We start from the raw sequence: 18,003 nt of genomic DNA on the forward strand, positions 1-18,003 counted from the left end.
TGTTAGCACTGTCATTGTTGGATTTTTTTATTTTTTATTTTGATGCTTCATGATTCAGTTACATCTATGAAACGGCGATTCTACACCTTTTTACTATGTCGATTGTAGTTTATGATCAGCATATGCAATATGTCTGTATTTACCACGTCTCCTCCTTAAGGGATGAACCTTTGTTTATTATAAAAAAACAAAACAAAACAAAAGTAACTCCCCAGTTGTTGGGATTGAAATGTACATGTTCATTTCATCATCCCCATGTCAAAATGAGTTTTCCAACTTCACAGTCACCACAGTTTGGATGCATGATGGAATGTTGAGCATTTTTACTGTTTACGGCAATATTTTTTAATGGTCACCGTAGTGGCTATATTAATTTCTTCAAGTTCTCTCTTACTCTTATATTTAAAATAACCACCCTATGGATGGACAAGCCACTGTTTTTATGCGTACTTATGTTAACAACAACAATAACGACAATAAAACTATTGAGTGGCTCCGCACACAGAATTTACAGAAAATGCACTATTTTGTTATATATATATCGTTATTGGGATAATAAATGTTTATGTCAGGATATGAGATTTTGGTCCTATCGCACAGCCCTATTTCGAATATGAAATAAAGAATTGAAAAAGTGTAAATGTGCAAGGACTTGATGGAAATGTATCAAACTGTATATGAGTTTTATACTCAAAATAATCCTTTCTGTCTACGCTGTTACGTTAAAGGGTAGCAGTTACAGGCCTTTAAGCTACATGAGGGTGTGGTTTGTTTTTTTTTGTTTTTGTTTTTTTACAGCAATCCTAAAAAAAACACATTTCGCAGTGGATTTGCTAAGCAGGGCAAAATAGTGTTTACATGCTCTCAGTAGATAGCTTTACAGGTGAATTACAAATTTTTTAGCACCTGCCGGCTCTTTTTTTGCTTCTCATCCGTAAATAATCTGCTCTTTCACGGGATTCAGTTTATTTTGAAAAGTCTCAACGGGATCTTCAGCTTTATTGTGGAAGGTTTATGTGGAAAATAAACAAGCGGATACGCGATGGTTTTACCGTCGTTGTTGCTAACGAAAACGCATAAAAACAGACGCTTGTCCGTCAGTAGTGTGGTTATATTAAATATAAGAGAAAGAGAGAACTTTAAGCAATTAATATAGCCACTACAGTGACCAACAAAACGATGAAAGAATATTGCCGTCAATAGTTTATTTTGTGACACTGCGAAACAAACGATAGCGTAAAATGAAACGATAGACGTTTTTATATCGTCATCCGATATATATCGTTGTATTGAACAGCCCTAAAGACAAGTTTCTTTCTTGTTTAAAAATAAAATTTATTAAATTTAGACATTTATGAAGGAAAAAAAATTTCCACTGAGCGAACATGTCAGTAAATCTGGGCCTTGAGCTGTGTTTAAAACTGCAGCGTCCACTCAAAGTGTCACTTTGTGAAGAGAAAATCATGTTTTTGTTCAGGTTCAGTGTTTCAGTAGCAAAACTGATCCAGTTTAATGTTTGTGATGTAAAGGAACAATAGTAAAAATTGGTTTGCTGGATGTTTTACACGTTTTCTGATAATTCACATCAAAATTTGAAAGGGTCATATCACCATGTAGCACAGGTCAAAACGGGCTATAATATATGAAAGGACTTTTTTGAATTTATAGGTCATTGGACTTGAAATGAATAACAAAAGCTTTTTTTTTTTTTAAACTTTTACACAAGTTACACACTAAACTTTAGTAGTCTTTTTTTTTTTTTTTTTTAACTTTTTTACTTTGTTCAAATTAAGTTTTAAAATGCTCATTAAGAATAAGATGGTAGTAAAATTCTCAGTTTAGTCATGGCTACTGTACAGGTGTAGATAGGAATGCTTGCAAAACAGACGGTGTCTAAAATATTTAATATTCTCTATTTTCTCCCCTCTGAAGACTAATGTCTTGGTTTTTGCTTTAGCTGTTTCTATTTTAAGCTGTGACTGTTTGCTTTCCAAACCTTTTGATGGAAACACAGAACACCCGACCAGAACAGAGCCGTCTCTGTGCCGGTGGAAACGCCCCCAACTGACGTGCTTCCTCCCTGAAGGCAGACGTGAGCGTGCTGCTGCTGCTGAGAGGTTCAGGAGCTCCAGCTTTCATACACTCTCTCAAAACCACCCATAGAGACCACCAGGGGCCTGTGGGTGCTATTCTTGGTTTTACCGCCCATTAGTGTTTTTGCATGTTATTTACTTGCAGTTAAAATTACATTTATGCTCCGGTGATGACAAAAATGCACAGTTTGAAAGACGGTGGATTTTAGCGTATTTCCTGCGACTATACTAAATGTGAAGCCTCTGCGCTTTTACTGCACAGAAAGAAAAGTTAAAACATCTGCAATTTAATGTTTAAAGACCTCTATTGTTTAGTTTCACATATAAGAGTCTCCTAAACTCTGTGGCCTGAGGAGGAGAACACCCAACACTGAAAGTATTTGAAATATGAACATTTAAAGGGCCAAAGAGGAATAACAGCACTTAAAAATCCCCAGTCTGCTCATACTTCTAGATTCGTGGGGTTAAACATAACATCTGATTCAAATATTTTTGTGCTAAAGTTTTGTTAAAGTCATTTGGGTGAAGCCATGAGGGCCAAGAACTCTATTTTTCTTTGTTGTCATCAGCAGGTTTATGATGGCTCGGGGGTAAAAACAACGCTGAGCTCATGCTGCTAAAATAATGTGACTGAAAATGATAAATAATGCTGATTGGATAATAGACGAGGGAAGGGAGAGACACTTTCTCTCCGTCTGTCTCTGTTTGTCTTTGAGGAAGCCACGTGGCTCTTTTATCATATTCTTAGATCATAATTGATAAATAAACAGTCACTTTCAGGACTTCCTTATTGGCTTGAAGTGAATTATGAGGCAGGCGATTATGGATTTCCCAGATGGCAAACAAGATTGTACCAAAGGCTTTAATTGCTTTTGGTAACTTTTGCCTTACTGTAATGTAGATGTAGATGTTAATGTAGATTTTTATAGAATTCATTTTATTTAGATGCTTTTACAATTTAGGTTTTACCCCTTTTTGTGCTACATGAATGATTCTTTCTGTTCTCTTTTTTTTTTGTTTTTTTTTTTGTTTATTTCCTTGATTTAAGTTTTGGTCCATAAAGTGTCAGAAAAAAAAAAATATATATATATCAGATACCCTAAACCTGGGTATATTACATTTGTTTAATATGTAAAAAATATTAAATGCTGGAACCTGAAAATATTGATCCTTTAAAGAGAAGGAGTGGCTAATTTACAACCACAAACAGCTATGTAAACCGAAAATATGTCAAAGGGCTGTCACACTCACACAGGTATTTTAATTGGCTGTGACAGGTGGGTGTAGCTGGGCTGGGAATTACAGGAAACGCATTTAAGGGAATGATAAAGACATCACTCAGATCACTCAGATCCAAGAGTAGAAATAACTATTTCAGCCTGAGTTGGAAAAGAGTAATCTTTTATTTTTTCTTTAGCCTCTTCTTGTTTTTGTTCAGTCTTTTTAAAGTTGTTCATTCACGGTTCAGTTCATATCTCAGTTTTTGGCCTGCAGTCTGGAGCTCTTTCTGTAAAGACGTCAACTACATCAAAATTAGAGCAAAAATATTTTGTGATGTTCTTAATTACAGCTGCATAAACAACATGATCATGTGACTAGTATACAGATACATGTTTATAATACTAAAGCATTTTCAGTGTTGGGAAGGTTACTTTTAAATGTAATTCACTACAGATTGTAGAATACAGGGCCCAAAATGTAATTACTCAATGTGAGTAACGTATTCTGAATACTTTGGGTTACTTAGCATATTATGACATCCTGCAAATTCTTGTTTGTTTTTCTCTACCAATTGGCTTGTAAGCCCAAATCTCACTGAGTAGACAATTTATTTACTTTAGGGGAGAAAAGACGTATGTCAAGATAAGATGCTAGCTTGGTGGCGAGTAGCCTTCAGTAATAGTAATAAATCGCACAGCAATAGAACATTGAAAATACTGAAGTGCCATATAACTCAGGTAGCTACCACAACTAAAGCAAGGTAGTTGCAGCAGGCTAACTTTAGTTTTTAAAAATAACTTCTTCCAGATGTTTCTTTAGGTTGGAGTCTTTTGACGCTGAGAGCAGCTTGTTTGTTGGCAGAGTTTGCATTGCACGGTCAGATTTCGCTCATCCCTTTCTTCTTTAAATATGAAGTGGTGGAATTTCCAAATAAGAAATGCATTCCTGCCCGTGCACTGCTGGCGCTGTTGTGCTGGCTCCAGGTCCATTGTGTAACTGACGCCATCAACATACACAGAATGCTTACATTAGTCTCTTATTGCGTGTTTTGTTTGGGTTTCCGGCAATGCATTTAATTACCAAAATTAGAAACGGAAATGACCCCCATGAAATCCATTTATTCCAACAAAGTAACTGCATTGTAATTATCACCTATTTAAACCGTATCTGTAACAAAATACATTCATATTTTGTATTTTAAATACATAATGCCGGTACATGTATTCCATTACTCTCCAACAATGTGTATTTTCTTTACCTCAAACTGTTTTACCACGAAGCTCAACTCAGTTAAATGCTGTCATGTAATCCTCCTGATCTGTGTTTCTTAGTTACGTTCTTGATGACCACCCTAAAGTCAAATTTTAAAAAAACTAAACAATCAGGCCAGTTGACAAACCTAGAAGCAGTTCAACATTTAGACAAGAGTAAAAATGTTTTTATTGACACCTCTATAACGACTCTTTGTGACTGGTTTCTTGTCATGAAAAGATCTAGATTAAAAAAAATTACTTACTGTACTTATACTTAGAGATGGCACGATACCACTTTTTTATGTCCGATACCGATATCATAAATTTGGATATCTGCCGATACCGATATGAATCCGATATAGTGTTTTTTAATCAACAAAACTGTTTTTTAAATATATTGCTGCATTTTGTATAAGTTCATACTGAAGTTTAAAACAATAACTACACTAAAGCTATTCTGTTATACCTGTATGCAAAAAAAAATATTTCATAGTTCAGCAATACTGATCAATCTAATAAACTTAAACCTACACCATCCTCCCTATTCTGGTATTTTAAAGAGTACTTAGCGTAAATATTAAGCAACCTAATTAATAGGGTTCCAACTCCCAGCAACAACAAAAATAAATAAATAAAAAATAGGGAACCACCCCTCACGCTCCACCTCATGATGCTTAATCGACGTAATCAACTTTAATTTGATGCAGTGTGAAAAAAAAAAAGCACAGAAATCAATTATTTTTCAAGAAATATTAAATAGATTCAACATCTTTCTTCAACAAAATTGCAGACTGCACAGATGGTACCTTCCCAAAGGAAAATGTACTATAGCTTACTAGGGTATATTCGACTTAACAGTTACTATATACAGTAATGGACTTCTATACATTTTACATCAGATTAAAACTTTGGGTGTAAGATTCAGATAATTATTTATTAAAAGCTCGACATTTTAAATGAGAATAAGAAAGAAAAGTATGTCTTTGTGCCCCCTTTTCCCTGTTAATGCCCTATCGGCCCCCCTGGCTAAACTTTGCTAGATCCGCCCCTGCACAGTTACCAGCGTCAGCTACGTAGAAAAGGATCCTGGTGTAGAAAGTAATATTAAATAAATTCTAACAACAGCTGATCAAGCTTAAACGTGCTGCTGTTGTTCAGCCGCTGGTTTCCTCTTTCTGGTGCAAAGTGGGCCAAAAACAAAGAAGAGAGACGGAGTCGCGACAGAAAAGCCGATCAGCTGATCATTGATCAGTTTCATGATTGAAGTAGCAGCAAGAAGAGGCAGTCGCTCCATATATCGCTTGTTAAGCTTAACGCAGGAATGCTTTACAAACATTCAGAGATGGACTTACACACTTGCTTTACTTCTCTCGGGATAACTTTGTCGGAGATGAAATGCCGGGTTGCTAGCGAAGCTCCAAATGCTATCCAGACCACCACAGGTCCTGCATGCCACAGCCGCTCTATCACGTGATGCATACTGCTCCGAGTGCTAACGTTCTGAGGCGAGTTACGGCGTGTTGCAAGTTTTGTGAGGTGCTTTCGTGATATTTAATGGATCAGATTACATTTTTTATTTTTCTCCGATATCCGATCCAGTAATTTAGGTCAGTATCGGACCGATACCGATACGTAATATCGGATCGGTCCATCTCTACTTATACTGGCAGCAATTTCTCACCTTTAATCACGTTTTTCAATAACCAAATACATTTTATTCCCTCCACTATAGCAGGGGCGTCACCAGGTTTGTTTGTTTTTTGTTTTTTTTTTATACGGTGTCATGAGGCTCCAACAACTAAGTTGGTGGGGAGGTTGTCGGAAAAGCCATACCACTGCATCCCTTTAGATTCAGACAGGCACCATGGCCTGTATAAAAATATGATTTAGTTATCTCCTGTTTCTATTGCATCCTGTCATGTTATTCCCTTGACTTAATTATCTATTGCTTTTTATTGTTTTAATGTACATTTTAAATGGATTTACCTTTTTTGAGCACACAAACTGTTTTCATAATCCTAGTCACATTCATACAGTGCTTTTCTCTAAAATTCACAGACCGATGGATCCACTTTAAGTATCTTGACAAACTGAGTTGGTCAATCTGCCAGCCTTCAGATTGCTAGATGACCTGCTTTACTACCACAACTGCCCTGTCCTAGTGTGCCTAGATGTTAAATGTGAAGATATAACTGCAGTTTTTGTCATTTCAGCTGTTAGTTGTGCTTTCATGCAAAATGTTTTTTTTACTTAGTCACACAGGCATATTTTCCTTCAGTTGCTCCTGCGTCATGGTGCTTTTACTGCTTTGTGTTTGTTGGTTAGGTTATTAATTTAAATTATTGTACAGAAAGTTATTGTCATGCTCTGCATTGCTGTGTTCTCCTTTCTGCATTCATCCTTTTTTTTTTTTTCTTCGCCTCTCTGCACCAAGCTAAAAGTATCATTAAACAGTAACCGCTGTATTTGCTGACAGGGTGTGGCAGCATTGTGGGTACTGAGTGCGCTTCTGTGTTTGCGTTCTTTTTTTAGTCCAGAGAGGAAACTCAAACAGAATCATAGGAATATCATACACTTCTGTGACCAGCACGTTTTTTACATGTTACTCCAAGTCTGAGGACAAAATGTGAGTGTGTTTCATAACAAGTGCATGAGGCCACTTAAAACACAAAAAAGGCCCAGAGTAGGGCTGTTCGATATAACGATATATATCGGATGACAATATAAAAACGTCTATAGTTTCATTTTACGCTATCGTTTGTTTCGTGGTGTGGCAAAATAAACTGTTTACGGCAATATTCTTTCATCGTTTTGATGGTCACTGTAGTGGCTATATTAATTGCTTAAAGTTCTCTCTTTCTCTTATATTTAATATAACCACACTACTGACGGACAAGCGTCTGTTTTTATGCGTTTTCGTTAGCAACAACGACGGTAAAACCATCGCGTATCCGCTTGTTTATTTTCCACATAAACCTTCCACAATAAAGCTGAAGATCCCGTTGAGACTTTTCAGGGGTGGCTATAGCTCAGGTGGCAGAGCAGGTCAGCCACTAATCAGAAGGTCGGTGGTTCGATCCCAGGCTGCATCCTGGCTGCATGCCAAACATCCTTGGGCAAGATACTAACCCCATGTTTGCCTACTGGTGGTGGTCAGAGGGCCCGGTGGCGCCTGTGTCCGGCAGCCTCTCCTCTGTCAGCGCGCCCCAGGGCAGCTGTGGCTACAATGTAGCTTGCTATCGCCAGTGTGTGAATGTGTGTGTGAATGGGTGAATGACTGAATGTAGTGTAAAGTGCTTTGGGGTCCTATGGACTAGAAAAGCGCTATACAAATGCAGGCCATTTACCATTTACCAAGAGCCGACAGGTGCTAAAAAATAAACCTTAGACTCGAACGTTGGAACAGGCTTTTCCCCGCAGCACGCCGTGTAATAAATACTAACAAAGAAAACGGCGGCCGTTACAACTTGTCTAAAAATGTATCGTTTCATGCATCGGTTAAAACACTCGACTCCAGGTACACGACACCCACCTGGAAACACTTCCCGCAAGTCGAGCTGCCCAAGATTCACAGAATTTTCAGAAAATGTAAAATTTTCGGGATTTATATCGTTATCGGGACGATAGATGTCTTATATCGGGATATGAGATTTTGGTCATAGCGCACAGCCCTAGCCCAGAGTATATCACACCGAGATAGGAATCATATTAAGGGCCAGATATGGATACACTTAATGGACGCTTAATTGAACTGAATATGCACATCGCACAAAGCCTTCGCATATATATATATATATATATATATATATATGATAGATAGATAGAAATATAAAATGGTGGAAGCTCCTGTCAGGCATCATAGCGGCTAAGATGAACAGGCACATGGGTCAACACATGAGCGGGGCACAGGAAGGGATGGGCAAGAATAACAGAGGCGCAAAACACCAGCTACTGGCAGACCAAGCAGTCAGCCGAGACTGCAGGACCAAACTGACCAACCACTGCCTGGATTGATTACAAGAAGGCCTATGACTCAATGCCCCACACCTGGATCCTGGAATGCCTAGAACTACATAAGATCAACAGGACCCTGTGAGCCTTCATCAGGAACTCAATGGGGATGTGGCGGACAACACTGGAGGCCAACCTCAAGCCCATAGCACAAGTCACCATCAAGTGCGGGATCTTCCAAGGAGATGCTCTGTCCCCACTCCTGTTCTGCATAGGCCTTAACCCCCTCAGTGAGATAATTGACAAGACTGGCTACAGATACCGACTACATAATGGAGCAGTTGTCAGCCACCTCCTGTACATGGATGACATCAAGCTGTATGCCAAAAGTGAACGAGACATCGATTCACTGATCCACATTACCAGGCTATACAGCAATGACATCGGAATGTCGTTCGGGCTGGAGAAGTGTAGTCGGATGGCAACAAAGAGAGGGAAGGTAGTGGATCAAACGGAGGGGATCAAACTACCAGAAGGCAACATTGCAGACATAGAGGACAGTTACAAGTACCTGGGGATCCCGCAGGCGAATGGGAAACATGAAGAAGCTGCTAGGAAAGCTGCAACCACCAAGTACCTGCAGAGGGTCAGGCAAGTCCTGAGGATTCAGCTGAACGGTAAGAACAAGATCCGGGCTATCAACACCTACGCCCTGCCCGTGATCATGTACCCTGCTGGGGTAATAGGCTGGCCAAAGGAGGAGATAGAAGCCACTGACATCAAGACAAGAAAGCTCCTTACCATGCATGGAGGGTTTCACCCCAAGTCCAGCACCCTGAGGCTGTACGCTAAGCGGAAGGAAGGGGGCCGGGGACCTGGTAAGTGTCAGCACCACAGTCCAGGATGAGACAACGAACATCCACGAATACATCACGAAGATGGCCCCAACTGACAGCATGCTCAGTGAATACCTCAGGCAGCAGAAACCCAAGAAAGAGGAGGAAGGCGAGGAACCATCATGGAAGGACAGGCCCCTGCACGGTATGTACCACCGGCAGACAGAGAAGGTGGCTGATATCCAGAAATCCTACCAGTGGCTGGACAAAGCTGGACTGAAAGACAGTATGGAAGCACTAATTATGGCAGCACAAGAACAAGCACTAAGCACAAGATCCATAGAGGCTGGGCTCTATCACACCAGGCAAGACCCCAGGTGCAGGCTTTGTAAAGATGCCCCAGAGACAATCCAGCACATAACAGCAGGGTGTAAGATGCTAGCAGGCAAAGCATACATGGAATGCCATAACCAAGTGGCCGGCATAGTATACAGAAACATCTGTGCCGAGTATAACCTGGAAGTCCCGGGGTCAAAATGGGAGATGCCCCCAAGGGTGATGGAGAATGACCAAGCTAAGATCCTGTGGGACTTCAAGATACAGACGGACAAAATGGTGGTGGCTAACCAACCGGACATAGTGGTGGTAGACAAACAGAAGAAGACGGCCGTAGTGATCGATGTAGCGGTTCCGAATGACAGCAATATCAGGAAGAAGGAACACGAGAAGCTCGAGAAATACCAAGGGCTCAGAGAAGAGCTCGAGAAGATGTGGAGGGTGAAGGTGACAGTGGTTCGAGTAGTAATCGGAGCACTAGGTGCAGTGACTCCCAAGCTAGGCGAGTGGCTCCAGCAGATCCCGGGAACAACAGCGGAGATCTCTGTCCAGAAGAGCGCAGTCCTGGGAATAGCTAAGATACTGCGCAGGACCCTCAAGCTCCCAGGCCTCTGGTAGAGGACCCGAGCTTGAAGGATTGACCGCCCACAGTCGCCCGGCATAATTTGCAGATGATGTTGTTTGCCGCCTCTGCAATGCTTTCAACCAAAAAATGCGCAGCTTGATGACACCATCAACACGGCTATCACAGTAGAGCGGTATAGTCAAAATCTCTACCGTTGGCAAAATTCATATAATTTCTACTGTTTCTACCGCCCACCCCTACTGTACGCAATGATTAGTAAACAGTTAGTTAGTGTTGTTTTAAGAGATCTGAAATGTAAATGTGTCCATTTCTAAAGCGTTAACAAGAGGCCTGTCTCTCCCTTATCTTAATTTTATCTCACATTCTGTGCTGGATAGCTTGATCTCCATTTAGTCTGCTGAAGGGCAATTTACAAAGATTCTGGACTTTAATGTGTGATCTATATCAGCGGTCCCGAACCCCCGGGCCTCGGACTGGTATCGGTCCGTGAGTCGTTTGGTACCGGGCCGCGAGAGTTGAGGCTCAGGTGTGAAATGTATAGTTGTCAGGGCTTTTATCGGTTTTCAGCCTTATTTTGTTATCGTTTTTATCATTTACTCGGTTTTCCTTGGTCTTTTCACGTGTGTTATGAATAAATGTTCTTTTTTTCGGTACCGGTACTAGTTTTATTTTGTTGTATTTATCCGCGACACCTTAAAGGCCGGTCCATGAAAATATTGTCGGGCATAAACCGGTCCGTGGCGCAAAAAAGGTTTGGGACCGCTGATCTATATTATACATGATGTAATCTAACTAAATTGAAACATTTTATTGTGAAAGGTTTTTAAAAAACCACATGGACAAGTTACAGACTTGCTTCTCATCTGTAACTCATGCAGTAGACCACATGCTTACCCACAGATTATAATAGAAGTGGGTTGATAAAACCCGTTGCAAAAAAATGGCCGCGAAATAAAGATGAGTCAAGTGAGGTCAGAGGAAAGGTAAAGCATTGCTTGTTTGCAGGAAGTCGGTTATGCTGTCATGCTGTTGACTGACATGGATAAAACCAGAAAGACCAGCAGCAGCAGCAGATTTGGTCCCATAACTGTGGTAAAAATCAAGAAAAACAGGCAGGAAACTGCAGCAATGATTGCCTCAGAGATCTAGATCTATCAGATATGTCTGTTTATGGAGTGCTCAGAGTAAGAACGAGTTACATGACGTAACCCAACCGCGAACTGTGGCAGTGAGGCTTTGATAGCAGGTTTGAGAGAGCGTAGGTGGGAACAGTCCGAGAGTTTAGAGCTGTTCTTTATAGAAACGTAGGAGAATTTGATTGTGAACCAGAAAGAAAGCTGGTAAATAGGACCGGTTTTTTTTTGGTTGCCTAGCTGAGCCTCTAATGGATTGATATTATGTCATATGTCAGCCACCAGTATTCTTCACTCTTCATGGTAGGTAGTTGTTCAGTCGCTCGTCTAGAAGTTTATCTTTGTCCACATCCTTTCAATTCTTTCGCCCATCGTAGCAACAACATTCTGCGGACTTTGGCCATCACTTCGCTGCAAACGGCCTCCTGCATGAACATAGCTTTAGACACAGAGTGCTAGGAAGCTGATAAGCCCGAACATCAGTCATGTTTTCTCACAGTGATGTTGGGGAATTGTTGATGCAGTCATTAAACCTAGTTACAAAATTAACCAGAAAATAAAATATCAGATGGAAATCTCACAATTTGCCAGGCATTAGCCAGTGACGACATCCTGGATTATCCTCTTTTGTGACTTTTAGAAGTTTCTCAATAAAAGAAAAATCTGCAGATTTACTTTGTATTTTATTCTGAGACTGAGCTTATAAAGAAAAGGTGTTTATTGCGGTCATAGCAGAGGGACATTTTTCCATTGGCTTCTTTTTTCAACCAGATGAGTTGCCTCCTGCTGGTCATTAACAAAAATGCAGCTTCCATGTTTGCAAAACTCGAGCCATTTTATGTCCGTGATACTCCGAGAAGACTTAGGCTACGTTCACACTGCAGGCGAAAGCGCATCAAATCCGATTTTTTTTTACCCTATGCGACCCATATCCGATCATGGTATGACAGTGTGAACGGCACAAATCCGATATTTTCAAATCCGATCTGGGTCACTTTCGTATGTGGTACTGAATCCAATACATATCCGATGTTTCAGAAAGCGACTGCTGTGTGAATGGTCATGTCGCATTAAATCCGTCTTTTACGTCACTGACACAAGACAGACGCCAATTATCAGCGCCAGAGAAGTGCCCGAGAAGACATCGCGAACGCTTCCTGGCCATCCGGTGAAACTGCTGGGAAGACAACGTTGGAGAAACGTTAACATTTTATTTGTACTGCATAACCTGCAGATTCTGACAGAAATCTGCAACTATCCTTTGAAGCACCGCTCCCCTAAAACAGCAATAAGGATCATTATTAGGTTATCTACATTATTATGTAAATAACAAAATAACTTAAAGCAAAAATTGGGAAACATGAAGTCCGAAGTCTTTATATGCGTGAATGGGTGGATGACTGGATATGTAAAGCGCTTTGGGGTCCTTAGGGACTAGTAAAGCGCTATATAAATACAGGCCATTTACCATTTATATTAAGGGCCATCAGTCAAACAATATAGTTTGCTCTGGGTCTAAACAGAGCGCGTTGTGTGTGACGTCTTCTTTTGCGCATGCGGGCCGCTTTGAGCGTTCACACTAGAGCGCGTTTGCTGTCGCATTTTATTTGTAGTGTGAACGAGCAGACAAAAAAATCGGATTTGATCAAAAAATCGGAATTGAGCATTAAGACCTGCAGTGTGAACGTAGCCATAGTTGTAGAAACTGCTCAGAGAATAGTGAATTACACACAGTGTAGAGGTAGGCGATATAAACGATATACAATAGAAACAATATAAATTTGGCCAACAATAGAGATTTTGACTATACCGCTCTACCGCAATAGCGCATGTTGACGATGTCATCAAGCTGCACCTGTTTTGGTCGAAAGCATCGCAGCGGCTACAACCATTATCATCTGCAAATTATGCCGGGCGACAGTCATAGCAAAGAGATGAAGCACTTTTGAAATATGGGGAAAGCCAAAAACTGCGCTTCCTCCACTTCCGTAACATTGATTCATTAATGTTGAATTCTCTTGCAGCTGCTCTATTCCCATGTTGTTGCAGTATATTAATAACTAACCTTGTATTGTGGATGAATAATCTCAGTTGTTCTCCTGACTGAAGTTTGCCCCGTGTATAGCATCCTGTTATGCAATTGCATTTGTCCCTAACCACCAGAATCCGTCACATTAACTTTTATCGAGTGGAAAAAAAGTTCATCCTCCAGCTTCACTGTGCTAATGTTATGCTAACATAGCTGTGTCGCTAGCAATCACGTAGCACAACATTATATACCAGGTAGTCCAACTTCAGTAACCCTGCAAACACCACTGCTGTTTAGTTTTCTGTCTTCATTTATGTTGGAAGTGGTAGCAGAGCTGTACGTTTTAATTAGTTTAAAAAAATCTCTCAGTCAGAACATGGTATGAAATGTTTAGGTGGAAACTAGCGAGCTAACTTCCTGTAAACTTCTAACTTCGTTAAATTTAATAAATTCAGTTTTCATGGATGCCTGGATGTTAAACTTAATTGTTACACCTGGTAAAGCAGCAACGCTGATCATTTTATATGAAATAATTTAGTCAGTTTTTAACACTCAGTGTTCATTTGACTTTGGGACCTGAAGCGGACGGAGTTTTGGACCCAGATTACTAAGCTCCTCACTACGGCAGCCGTAATGCTCTGACAATCCATCAAGCAGTGCGGCTTACCAAAGTTGTACTAAAACATTTTTTAACAGATTTCTGCACGCCAAAATCTGTTCAAGGTCAGTAAGCACAACCAGAATTCATACATAAGGCACACTCTCAATTTTTGAGAAAATTAAAGGATTTTAAGTGTGCCTTATAGTGTGTAAAATACGTTACACAGAAGAAAAGAATATATCGCGATATATATCGTTACTGCACGTGCTTCAAATTATACCGCGATATGGATTTTAGGCCATATCGCCCAGCCCTAACGCAGTGTGTGACACAGAATTAAATGTGTGTGACACAGAATTAAATGTGTGTGACACAGAATTAAATGTGTGTGACACAGAATTAAATGTGTGTTTCTGATTACTTTGCACAGCAAAATGAAGATGGTGTGCTTTACATTTTATTGGTTTAGGTGATTAAAAGTGTCAAACTTTTAAGTGTGGCTTGAGTGTAAATGTATTTCCCAAGAACGTTGCAGTCTTAAAATATAACTGGAAGTTGCATCAGTCTGAACTGCTGAGCTCATTCTACATGTGAAGCATCACAATGATAAACACGGATGTTTTCTTCCTGTCGATCAAAACTTTCTTTGTTTTTCAAGATTTCTGTGAAATTGTCTGTGCCTACTTGTCAGTTTTCAGCTTTGAGCACTGACTCCTTTTTGGGCTTCTTTTTTTTTTCTGTCACGGCCACGACGGCTTTGCTTGGAAACTCGTGCAGGGTTTTGAGTCTGTGCGAATGCAGAAACGGGAGAAATGAACTGAAATGACGTGTATTTCAGTGTAAGTGCTGCGCTTTGAGCCGCAGCAGCTTTTAGGAAATGAGTGTAACTCAGATAAGTACTGTGCGCGCGCGTGTGTGTGTGTGCTTGTGTGGTCACGCAGCTGTGTGTGTTCAGTTCCTGTTATCTTCAACTGTCATGCTTGTTTCCTTCTGCACCTCATTGCTGTTTGTGTGTGTCTGTGTGTGTCTGTGTGAGTCTGTGGTAACAACATTGCATTCATGTTGCAAAGTTTTGCGTGTGAGGAAATAAGGCAGGTCGCTGGGAATGTGATCAAGTTTTTTTGCGGGTTTTTTTTTTTTTGTTGCTCTAATAATTCATCTTTTATTTGGTTTCACTAATGGATCCATATTGATACAGTCTTATATCTTATAGCTGTTTTTGTTTTGTTCTGTTTTGCTGTTTTCACTGCCTTTTAAAGGTTTTTAAACCAACATTTTAATTTTTACGTGTTCATTTTTGTTGTTAAGTATATTTAATTTACATGACAAGTCAATGTGCTATATAAATAAAGTTGTCACTGTCATTATATCAAATGATAAATACTGTTTTAAAAAATTCTCTCTGTGTCCTCAAAACGTTTTAGTTTGCTTTGAGGGATGTAAAAATCCAAATGTTTCCATCCGTCCATCCTCTTCCGCTTACCCTTGTCAGGGTCATACGGGGGGGGCAGAGAACACCCTGGAAAAGTTGCCAGTCTATCGCAGGGTTAACACATAGAGACAGACAACTATCCACACTCACATTCACAGCTTTGGCCAATTTAGAATTACTAATTAACCTAACTGCACTAACTGCATGTCTTGGACTGTGGGAGGAAGCTGGTGTACCTGGAGAGAACCCATGCATGTTTTAAAATATAACGTACAAAACATTTGGGCGGTGGAAGACAGTATAGTGTTTGATATTTTTTACATTGTTATATTGTATCGATACAAGGATACTAATGTTGGGGGTCCAGACTGCATTAACTCAACTGAAAAACCACCCAACACTAAACACACTGGGTTTGCTCTGAATTAGAAAGTAGCTTTATCAAGCTAACGGCTCAGTCACACGAGTAAAAATACTACAACCAGCTCCGTACGTCTTTAAACTCCTGTGGCACTACGTATGGCAGGTTTTAGTGACAGTGTTGCATTCTTCTGTCTCATTATGCAGCAAATAAAACTGAAGTGAGATCATTCTTATTGAATAAATCAGATGTTAAAAGATTTTAACTTTGAGGATGTAATTTGCATTTTAAAAATGATTATAAATTGCAATATATGCTGTTTCAATACTCAAATTAATGCAAAATGTTAAAAGTCACTACACCAAAAGGTTGATTCTGTTCATCTGGATGTAGCGTTTTCAGTGGGAGAAATGCCCATTGTTCATTCAGTGGTGCTAGTTCCAGTCATTGTGCAATGACTTTATAAGATTGGGGAAACCTGCAGTCAGCTGAGACTGAAGAAGTCACTTGGATGAGTGACGAAACGCTACGTCCAGATGAACACAGTCAATCTTTGGGATTTACTTACCTGGAAGATTGAGCATGCATCAAGATGTTAAAAGTCACTATAATATCTTATTATTCTGTCTTTCTGCCTAATTTCAGTGATTTTATATTTAAAACAAATCCTGCAAAAACAAGGGCAGCAATTACTCATTAGTAACTCCTCTGCGAATCTTTATAGCTGAAATATTTTGTGCATGATAAGCAGCTGTTTGTTCAGTGAATTCAGCTGAGGGTAGTTCAGCCTCGCTGACCTCATCGTACCTGGTGCCAGTAAGGGTGACTCTCCAGCTTGCAGCGAATCTGCAGAGCAGGCACCTGTATTTACACAGCAAGGTCAGCACACCCACAATATCTTTCTGGGCTTCTCTTAGACTAACATCTGCAATCAGGCTTAGCGACTAAAGGCGGCTATCAGCTGGATAAGTCGGTCACTACATCAGAAACGTAGACTGGTCTATTAGCAGCTGATTTTTAACTATAATTAATTCTGTGATTTAATGGAAGTAGAGCAGCTGTGAAAGAATTCAACATTAATGAATCAATGGGACGCAAGTGGAGGAAGCAAGAAGAAAGTTGAGTAAAGTTTGACTTATCTGACTGTTTTGTTTCCCTTAATGTGCCTTATAACCTGGTGTGCCTTATGGATGAAAACAGACCCATTCATCGACAGTGCGTCTTATAATTCCATGCTCCTTATGGTCCAAAAAAATACGTATTTGACTTATTTATTTGGCACACTGCAGTTTCATGTTGCAAAGCACCTCTTTTTATATTGTGTGGATATCATACATGGTTATGCTCGGGATATATCGGCCCATTTCCAATGGAAATGCCTTTTGGTTAAACTGTCAGCAAGGAATTTGCACTGTAAAGTTTTTATATCGCTTTAATGCAATTATAAAGAAACAGCTGCTTGTTTAAGTGGAAATAAATTGATGCTGGTTTTTTTGCACTAATAAAGTTGTGGAGTTGTAAAGTATTTTGTCTTGTGTCAATTATATTGTCAGTTATATCGTTATCGCAAATTTTCAAATATATATGGTGATAAATATTTTGCAATATTGCCCTGCCCTACTCCCAGTTTGTCTTCGTACCCAGTAGGCACCAGCTGTGATGCTCTGATGGTTGCTTTTTGATGTGCTGAAGGTTCTGGTGTGTGTTATGCACCTTTGACAAGGAATAATTAACACACACCTGAACTTTTAAACATCCCTGCATCTAAAGCATCATCAGGTACGCAATGAAGGAGGCCGGTGGATGTTTTTATTGAAAGGCCTGTAATGTTTTATGCTACAGCTAGGGTGTGGATGCTACCTTGACCAGGTCTTTCTTAGAAGTTAGATTTATAGAGCAAACAAGGGAGGATCTAACAGGTGATAATCCATTACATTAACTGGCTGTTTATTGACATGCTTAACAGAGTTTTAGGCCTGTTCTTTCCAGCTGTGATGGCAAATGAAGAACAATAGTCTGTAAGGTCACCTGGTACAAATAGGTTCCCTGTTTTACAATCATATTACCATATTTAGGTTCTTGGTTTTTGTTTTTTTGTTTTAACTAGCTTGCAGCCAACAGGAAAAAAAAGGATCCTCGTATGAAGCTATACTTCTTAATGATGCTCATCA

General features: G+C 39.8%; 1 protein-coding gene across 1 annotated transcript in view; it reads left to right on the forward strand.

The window, feature by feature from the left end:
* Nucleotides 1-18,003, forward strand: part of stk26 (serine/threonine protein kinase 26) — a 52,045-nt gene that overhangs the window by 20,051 nt on the left and 13,991 nt on the right. The window lies entirely within an intron of this gene.

Source organism: Aulonocara stuartgranti (genome assembly GCF_965226115.1).
Source record: "Aulonocara stuartgranti genome assembly, chromosome: 3".
NCBI lineage: Eukaryota > Metazoa > Chordata > Actinopteri > Cichliformes > Cichlidae > Aulonocara > Aulonocara stuartgranti.